The sequence below is a fragment of the Tenebrio molitor genome, chromosome 2, assembly GCF_963966145.1.
Source record: "Tenebrio molitor chromosome 2, icTenMoli1.1, whole genome shotgun sequence".
Lineage (NCBI taxonomy): Eukaryota > Metazoa > Arthropoda > Insecta > Coleoptera > Tenebrionidae > Tenebrio > Tenebrio molitor.
The window spans coordinates 10,025,564-10,035,337 of NC_091047.1; the positions used below are offsets into that span (position 1 = coordinate 10,025,564).

General features: G+C 33.4%; 1 protein-coding gene across 4 annotated transcripts in view; it reads right to left on the bottom strand.

The window, feature by feature from the left end:
- The window catches only part of LOC138123011 (KH domain-containing, RNA-binding, signal transduction-associated protein 2-like), a 148,925-nt gene extending 142,304 nt beyond the window's left edge, over positions 1-6,621 (bottom strand). The window contains exon 1 of one of the 4 annotated variants that reach the window (XM_069037496.1): positions 6,166-6,603. The gene's annotated coding sequence lies outside the window, so the exon portion shown is untranslated. Of the gene's footprint in view, positions 1-3,248; positions 6,057-6,165 lie in introns of those variants that run through there. The other 3 variants (XM_069037497.1, XM_069037494.1, XM_069037495.1) reach the window with 3 other exon arrangements.
- Between the last annotated feature and the right edge of the window lie 3,153 nt (positions 6,622-9,774).

The following is a 9,774-nucleotide window of genomic DNA, read 5'->3' on the forward strand; positions in this document are numbered from 1 at the left end:
CACCTACTACTCCTACTAGATCTATTTTTAAAAGCTTTCATTTTAAGTCACTTTGTTTGTTTATCTGTTTAAAATGTTGTAACTCAATTTGCACTCTTTTAGAATAATTAGTGATGTCAAAGTTTACACACAAATCTATTCCTGATGACAATACAATAAAAAGTAGTCAGTAACTTTTCATGGTGTCCTTAAAATACGAGTAGTTTTCTTAAGAAATGTCATTTACAAAATCTAGAAATTTGCACTGTGTTTTTCTTTATACATACAGTTGCGGACAGAAAAAAAGTAGGACAATGTTTTTTCACTAATGTAAGTCGGTTTACTCTTTCTATGGTTATTATTCAAATATTTATTTATTTATCATAGAAAGCCCGGTTTACTCAACTGAATTTTAGCTAAATTTCTTAATAAGGCTTGTTCTACTTTTTTCTGTCCGCAACTGTATCTACATATTATTTTAATTAAAAGGAGGAAACTAATTACTTTATTTTAATTTACCAAATTACTACAAAAATCTTTCAGTAAAACTAATCAGACCTAATTCAACAGACAGCTTTACTACCAAAATAAATGCAAAATTTCCATAACGTGATTGCATTTTAAAAAGTTTCGTTGTATTTCGCGTTACGTTTTAAATTAGGATTAGAAAATGATACATTGATACACGCCGTAACTTTCTAATTTCCTCTAGATAAATTCTTATTTTAACACAACCAAGCTTTGTTACTTTAAGCAACAACACTCGAACTAAGTGGCATTGATAAAACTGCAATTAGTTGTCAAATAAAGATTTATCGATAAAATTATAAGACCTTGGGATATTTATCACCCTTGAAAAAAGAATGTCTTATCCAATTATATATACACAAAAATACTAACTTTGACTAACTTATATAAGATGTATTGTTCAGAAGTTTTTTAACTTGATACTTGAAATCCAATTTTTTCTAAATTACCTCTCTCGTATTTTAAGCTACTTAGGCAATAAAAAATGAAACGATAAAGTCGATGCAGTCAATTTTTTATCTAACATTATATGATTTATTTGGGTTTTACTTAACATTTATAAATTTGGAAATATGTTCCTCAAACATATTACTTTATCTAAATGAAGATTTTTTTCGAATCAACCGAATTAAATATACATCAACTGTAACAGAAATTGTATGATTTATCATTGGTGATATGTACGAGTGAAACCGAGCAGCAAATTCAACGAGTAGGTACTACGGTTGAATGTGTTACTCCGATTTCACAAGTCATATCATCGATTATTAATTAATCATTTGTATTTGATAAAACAATATAATGAAGGAATAAATAAGGAACATTTAAATCCACTGGATTTGCTTTTTGATAACTCTATTTTTTGGGACCGACTTACTGATTGCTTTCTTATTTCAGCGACGTCTTTTATCAGCTTATAATCATGCAATTTGCAGAAAAAAATAAAAGAATTCAGATCTGAACACATTCAAGTAAATAACTTTATACTAACAAATTCTTTTAAAAAATATCTTATCCATGTAGGTGCAAAAATATTTGCTTTGAACATTTTAAGTGTACTATTTAAAATCTTGAGTCTCTTAGCTTGTTACCAATTCTTTCTAAACTACCTCTGCTTTCATTCCTTGTTTCAAGCTATTAAAGCCGTAATAAAAAATTAAATTAAGTATCCAACAAAGTCCCATTTTTTTGTACAAAGCTAATTATCTAGTGTTATTTATTTTGATTTATTTTTCTTTTAATAAACGTCGAAAAAATTACTAAATTTCCCGGTGCTTTTCTTAACACATTTTACACTAACTAAAAGAGAAAAACCATTCTTTCTTATTAATTTTATTCACTTTGTTACCTGTAAAATGCAAAGCCACTGTAGGAATCCTACAATCATATCAGTCAAATTTCAACACACTCCGAATTGGACATTTTTAAGATAAAATAATATTTCGTGCAGGTATTTACAAAGATATTTACTTTGACTGGCCATTTTATATTGTTTGGAATTTGAAGTTTTTTCCCCTGCCTGACTTGAAATGCAGTTATCTTGCAAAGCATTTTCTATATAAGAATAAAAAATGAGTATGAATTCTTTCTCAGTAAATTGTGTGCAAATTTTCAATCAAATGGATTGCCAAGATTGTAGGGTGTCACCCATTTCGACATCGACGACAACGTCGATAATGGTGACAACAGTGACAACATTTTTCAATCCAAACGCAGAGAATTTCTTGTGCTAAGAAGTATTACAATAAAAAGTGAAACTTGTCCAGCTGAATTATTAGTTATTTAGTTCACGATCATGGATTTTTAATAATTTTTATTATTCAAATAATCAAACAGTTCACCTTACAATCGTTATCAAACTAAGCTAGCATTTCTCATTTCATTCCAGGAATAGCTACACAGAGCAAAAATAACCAGTGAAAGTAACAAATCTATTTTAATCGCGAACGAGTGTCACGCAACTACTTAATAATGTACTAAAGTAAAAATCTTTCATTTCCTGCAAAACACAACATGACAACAAGCTAAGCTGATAAACTAACTGCTCAACAGTCTGTTTATAATCTGTTGCGGTCGGAATAAAATTACCTTTATTTATTTTATGGCGTTAAATCTGTTAGAATAAGACGAATTCATTGCAAACGTTATTTTCAAAAGCAATAAAGAATTCTCAAGTTATAAAATACCTAACCTATTTGTTGAAGGAGTAAATTCCTCTCAAAGGAGTACACAATTAATTAGATACCTGCAATAAAAAAATAAGAAACCGGTCTTCGCGAAGAGTAAAAGATTCGATTAGTTCGGTTTAATTATAATCCTGCTGAGTGGCTGTCGAAACGTCTTAGTTCTGGGAAAAACTGGTAGATAGACGAAAGACGTTTCCTGACTTCATCTTGCCACTTGCATCTGACACAAGAAAAGATATCCCCTCTGGTGTGTTTACATCAAAACGAACAAATTCCCTTGAAGCCACTTTTGCACTGTGTTAAATTCCAATACACTCATCATACCCATGCTTCTGAAGTTGTTCTTGTCTTGCTTTGAGAACACAAATCCAAGCGGTTTATATTTAAATGTGTACCTCCACGTAAAACCGGAGCAAAAGTTTGTGGCTTTCGGGGCTGACTTATTTTAAAACTGTCTAAATTCGTGTGTTGCGCAATGACCCATTTCAAATTTCACTTGTCAGTTACCTGACTCCGGAAAAATTATTTCTAGTTAATTCGAAGTGCAGTACCCACCTTGGTCGTGTTTTCCGTGAAATTTTGGCCCTCTTCCAGTTTTAAAACTGCGACAACGCAAAAGAATGACACGACTCGAACGGTGGATCGTTGCAATCAGTTATCAGAGTGTAATGTCGGAGGTTAACAAATAAACAGTTGGACTAGTATCAAAGGCTAGCTTATCAGGCTAATTGAAGTCGGGATGTTCTGTTTAAAACTGAGGTTTGTTTACGGCGAAACGTGTAAACAGGGAATGCGAAATGTTATGGTATTATTTTAATGAACCGGTCATATCGAGTACAATCTGCATTATGAGAGACATCAAAAGAGGATCCCATTAAAGTATGCATGTTGGACTTGCGCTCATTTAAATTTATTACCATTCTTAATCCAGTCTGATAAGGGTGGGTGTCGCAGTTATACTGAAAAATCCACATTAGGGGAGCTTTCAAAAACCATTCCATTATGCACCGCCAACCGCTAGAGCTTTTGTCTTCGCTTGACACAAGATCCGAGTTACAATGCAGTCGATTAATAACTCGAAGAAGATTTCTTTCACCCAGATATATCCCATTACAACATTTAACGCGCAAAATTGCATCCATCGCCTCATTAATCGCAATCGCAGCTCAATCGAGGCCAAAACAGAATTTCACAGTGATTTACGCTGCGGCCTGTCTGCTATAAAACTTTTTAATATTCATGAAGTGAAATTTTACACGATATTAATTAAATACTGCTCCATCTCCGTGCATATTTTTCGGTTAGCTTTTGTTTCACTTGCATTTAAATTACTTTTTAAATTTAAACTTGCCCCAAAAGTAAGTGAATGCGATTGATTTAATCTCCAGTTAAAAATGTATTCGGTCGGATAAAGCTAAGCAATTTAAAAATTCATTTTGCATTTGTGAAAAAATCCATTCAATTACTTAATGTTCAAACACAAATTTCTGAATGCTGTCAATTTCGAAATGAATTTGAATAATTTAAGGTATTATAGGCGAAAGATATGTATTTCCCATGCAACTTTTCAGTTTTACGATGACAAAGAGAAATATCTATTAGATATCCCAATATTTGCATTTTATCCATGTTTTCAGTTATTTTGCAAATTTATTCGCACTCGCACAAACAGAATCGATGCGAGCTTTCATTTCTGTTTTATTCGAGACATAAAAACGACCAAATCCAAACAGGTTTTACAGTTCTCCTGATAGGCCCATCGAGCCTTTATTATCTTAACTAAAATTTTTATTTTTCACTTTCGTAATAATCCCAGTTTGTCTTCTGCAGCCAACTGAACCCACATTACGTTACGCTTTATCATCTTTTATTTCTTAAACAAATTGTCTCGACTCCATTTGAGCACATAGATCAAGAAATGGTAACCGTTTTGCACTTCTCCTCCCTGAAAGATTGGTCTGGCTATCGGTCATAAATCCGCGTTTTTCGGCCGTTATTTGCACTTCTATGTAAGTTATGCTTATGTTGTTGCACTGTCTGGAACGCTGCAGTTACTTTGTAGAATGTTGTGAATTCCCGAACGTTAGGACAATTTGCATTCTTGTCGCGCTGTTGGCAAAGCGATTATTTATCTTTCGTGTTAAAGTCGTTAGCCAAAAACAAATTAATAAAACAGTTGTCTTAGAGAAGATTCCATATCATTATCCGCCCTCTATGTTTTGTACTTGTCTCCCGAAAAATATCTATTGCAAACAACACTCGAGAAAAACAAGAATATATTTATTACATTTATATCTCGTGGCACCTGTCTTGTCTCATTTCGTTCAATGTCACTTTTGCAACAATTTGCTTAACGTTGGGTGGTGCAGGTATCGCACAAGAACAACACCATTTCCGCTAGGTGATGAATGGACCAGTCACAGATTAATATAACTGTTAGGAGGATTGGCCCGTTAAGATTTAAAAAATAAATTACGCTACCGCAAGGATATCCTGCCAAGTTTCTAAATTTGCTCGTGCGGTTTGTGAATCGAGATTTGTTTACTTAAATGTTACTACCCGACTTTCTCTTTTTATTGCAGTTTTGTTGAAAGAGCAGTTCTTTTATAGTACGTTGCTAAATACCAGTCGAATTTTCCACTTCCATTTTGGGTGACAATTTTTCAAGAGTCGATGCATCAAGTCCCATTTCTTTGCATTTTAGCAAGACACGTGAACGTTTATTTTAAGAAAAGGCGTTAAAGCAAACAAGTGTGGTGCATTAGCGGAATATTTTATCGGAATCTCGGTTAATACGAGAGTTTAGTTGGTCTTTTGTAAGATTTTTACCCAGATGAATTCAAATCTCCCTGATTGTTCTCTAATTCCACTACCAGCGAATCATTAGGGCGCTCTTTCTCCACTAATTTAAATTTAAATAACTAATTTTCCGTTCTAATTACCCTTTGTGATGGTCACTATTTTGCTCTAACCCTTTCACAGCGACACAGCATCGTCCTATTGATTCCGTCATCTCTTTATGCAAACCTCTGGATTTATTCGGCTTTTGACAGATCAAATGCGTGTGGAAGTGCTTTACAGTCATTTATGAAAATCCTCACCGACGACGAGTTCTGAGCACGGTCACCGCCAAATCCATCATTTAACCCTTTCACGTCATTCGGACAATAAATATAAATTCTATCCAATTAACGGTTTATTTGTTGTGTAATATTTGCCTATCAAAATCGCGTAGTTTATAGCGAAACCATCGTTTACGGCATCGATCACCGAGACAAGATTAATGGGTGACCATTGTGGTCCGGTTGAAAAATGTCAACGATAAGTTTTCAATTTTCTTCGAGTGTTGACTCGGGGAGAAAGTGGAGGAGCCGCCGCCGAAAATAAACTCGCCTAGTGTGCAACAAGCACCGGTCCGAACAAGTACAACAAACAAAAAGAAAATGTAAAGAATTTTCACTATCAAACATACCTGAAAAAGTGAAAACTTCGGGGCATGTTCGTGTTACGTGAAAAGAAGTGTAAAGCAATGGCGCTAATTAGAAAAAAAACCGGCAAATTTCCTCATGGACTTTCGTCGTTACTATGCAGGAGCACGTCACGACGCCTGGAGCACGAAAGCACAGTCGACGTCGTCGGCGTCGGTCCGGGACTGCCTGGGAAACTGAGCGATGCAGATTTTCCTTCGTCCGACGCATGCGTCAAACTCCATGGGTTTCAGTAGGTTTTTAACATCGCGAGCTTTTGTACCTGTTTTTATTCGTTACAGTAAATAGTGGGTCTTGCGGGGATGATATGTTACTGTAAACTGCTGAAATATCTTGTAGCGGTTATTTTTAATTGCCACGGCTTTGCGTTATTACAAACATGATCGTTTCCGTTATTGCCGACTCAAACTTTATGCAAATTCACGCACCTGCCTAGGTATTTCCGATTAGTTTTTCGTCACTGCGAATTTTCCGCTAAGTCCGAATGGATTATTTTTTTGCGACAAGGTTTCAAGTATGCAAATAAAAAGCTCTCAAAGAAATGAATATTCAATAGATCCGCGATGATTTCTTTGATTCCTTTGAATGCAGACGTTGCGATTGCTACGAGGAGATACGTTTCCGTCTCCCTAACAGAGTTCCTTTGAGTTACAAATGTTTTGATTTTTAGACAATTACCTGCCCCATTTTTATACCTCGTTTTTGCTCACTTTATTAAGAAAAATAATACATTTCGCTTAGTTCGTACATTACAATAATTCCCTTCTTATTCAAACGTATAAGTGAATAGATAGGTAATGTTTAAAAGATAAAGTGAAAAAAGTTTGTCTTTCTAAACTCCATTCAACAAATTAATTTTTTTTAGGATGAATAAACACTGACGACTTCCAGGTGAATAATATAGATAAGTGATTTCAGTTTTTGTAGATTCCAAATAAACAGTAGTCTTATAGTGTTCTTTACAATATACCGTATTAATGGACTGAAGTTTTATCTACAATCAGTCTTTAAGGCCCAAGCATTTTTAAAATGACAAATTACAGTACAAGAAAGGAGCGTAAAGCTTTCGTTCACGCGAAATGCGTGTTCGTCGACGATGCAATTCAAGTGAACGAAAGCTGCCTTACTCTCGATGCTGTATTTGGTTTTTTTCGATACCTGAGATACCTCCTCAGAAAGTAAGTCTGTAACTCTGTATTCAAAATGTTAAAGATCTGTTGTTGTGGAAAAAACAACAAAACTTCGTCTCGGTCTTCAATCTCTGGGATTAGTACAAAAAGACTCACTTCTACTATTAATGATATAATCTACTTTTTTTTTAATACGAAAATAGGACTATCCCAACTAAAATCATATGACTTCAACAAGACGGGGCACCATCTTATTTTAGACGTCAAGAACACCAACATTTCCCGGCAAATGGACAGAGTGGAGAGAAACAATAGAATAGCCAGTCACCTGATTTGAGTCCGCTTGATTTTTTTCTTGTGGGGTTATGTGAAAAACGGAGTTTTAACAAGCCCCTAAACATCGGAGAATTAGAAAAAATTGCTAATTTTAGTTATAAAATTTTAATTCATTCGTTGCAAATCTTAATTCAACGTATTCATTATTGCCAAGAAGGTAATGGAGAGCACTTTAAACATCCATTATAATATGAAACATTCTGCATTTCGTGTTTAAAATTTGTTTTATCATTAGAATATCTAGTTAACTTTCATTTAAGCGTGCCAATTTTAGAAGAACCTTAACATTAGTTGGAAGTGGCACAGAGGCCACGCTGATGACAACATTTTCAAAGCCAACTAATTTATTTTTTGAAGTAGAATTAGTTTGACATTTTTTTTACTTTTGATAAAAGGATGGTGAATGAGCTTGCTCTAATCATTGTACATTGAATAAGCATATTAGTTACATATTTAAAATTAATTTTCCAACGATTTTCTCTTTGCTCCCGTTTTATGATCAAAAACCGTATATGTACATTATTTTTCCGATAAATATGGATATTCAGTAATGTTTCTTGTGAACGATTTTTGCAGCTGTGAATCTGACGATGCAAGGTGAAGGTTCGACGTTTCGTTTGTCTTATACAAGTTTCCGCAGACAAAACTTATCTCAAGATGCCTACCACATCAGAGCGAACATGTTCCGAAGAATTTCGGGTCTATAGTGTGGTTAATATTCTGATTATGATAGCCTTCAAACCAATCTTTCATTTGGTGTTACATCTCACTTACTTTTTTCCCCCAACTGCTTAGTCTTTGATGCCTGTTTCACGATATTTGTTTTTTAAAATATTAATGACGATGACTTCGTAGGACTTCCTTGATCAAATTTGTTTTTAAAACACTTTCTCATTCCCAAATACGAAAAGTTTCTATAGACTTTCAGGAGCTCTTTAATCTGCAATTGCTCTCTCTTCAACCTTAGTGTTTTCATTTGGTAATACATATTTGGAAATGAGTTAAAACATTTTAAAATTTTTAAAGTCGTAATAAGAAAACAAAATAACACTTCAATTACCTTTCATAATCGCTATATTATCTAAGAATCTAATACGATAATATTAATTTCTTACAGAAATGTAAGAAGATAATTCAAATAAACGAAATTATTTTATAATAATTATTTAGTATAAATTCATCAAATTTATTCACTGAAATATTACAATTAATTATTCCGTCAAGAAATTTCAAATATCAAAGTCATTAACAAGCAAAGAGCAGTGAGGGTTATTAATTCAAATCACAACCAGAACAACAAAATTTCGTATATTTAGTTCCTGTTGTTTTTTATATTTCTTTATGAATTCGGTATTACATATTAATCTTGTCGACAAATAAATTTAATATAGGAGTATGTTTGTTGTTAATTAATCTCATTAGTTCTCCAATATATGAATCAGTCAAAATTAACTAATGAATGTTTTCAAAATTCTACACTATATGTAATAATACTCGTAAACTTTTAGCAATAAATTGTCTTGCTAAACGTGTACATCTGAATTAACAATAATGAATTATAACTCAAATTAGAACATTATTCATTAGATAAGAACAGTATCGCGTTAACTGAATCTTATCCGAGCGACAGAAGGCAATTTGTTATTCTAAATCAGTCAAAATCATCTCACTTCTCACTGAAGTAAAACGTTCCACCAAGTCCAACTGTTTATCAAATTTTTTAAAATAATTTACAGTAGAAAATCAACCAATAAAACTACATACTTCAGCTTCAGATACAGCTTCATTGGTTTCGACAACGACATAGGAAGTCCAGATTGGCCACTTGTTAGACAACTCACTTAAAAACTGTTCATGTAAGATGACTGCAACAAGTTGTAATAACTAAAACCATTTTAACTGCAAATTATTAAACTGCACGTACGAGAGAGATTCATTAAATTCACTAAAATAACAATTTGACAATTTTATTTTCCTTCAACACCGCCTTCCTTCAATTTTTATTTTCCTTCAACACCGCCATAAAAGGGACTAAAAACATTTCCCATAACTGAAGAGAGTGTTGACAACGAGAAAAAAAAATCTTCGTTTACACTTCAAACTGCTCATTTATCATTAACTGCTTCT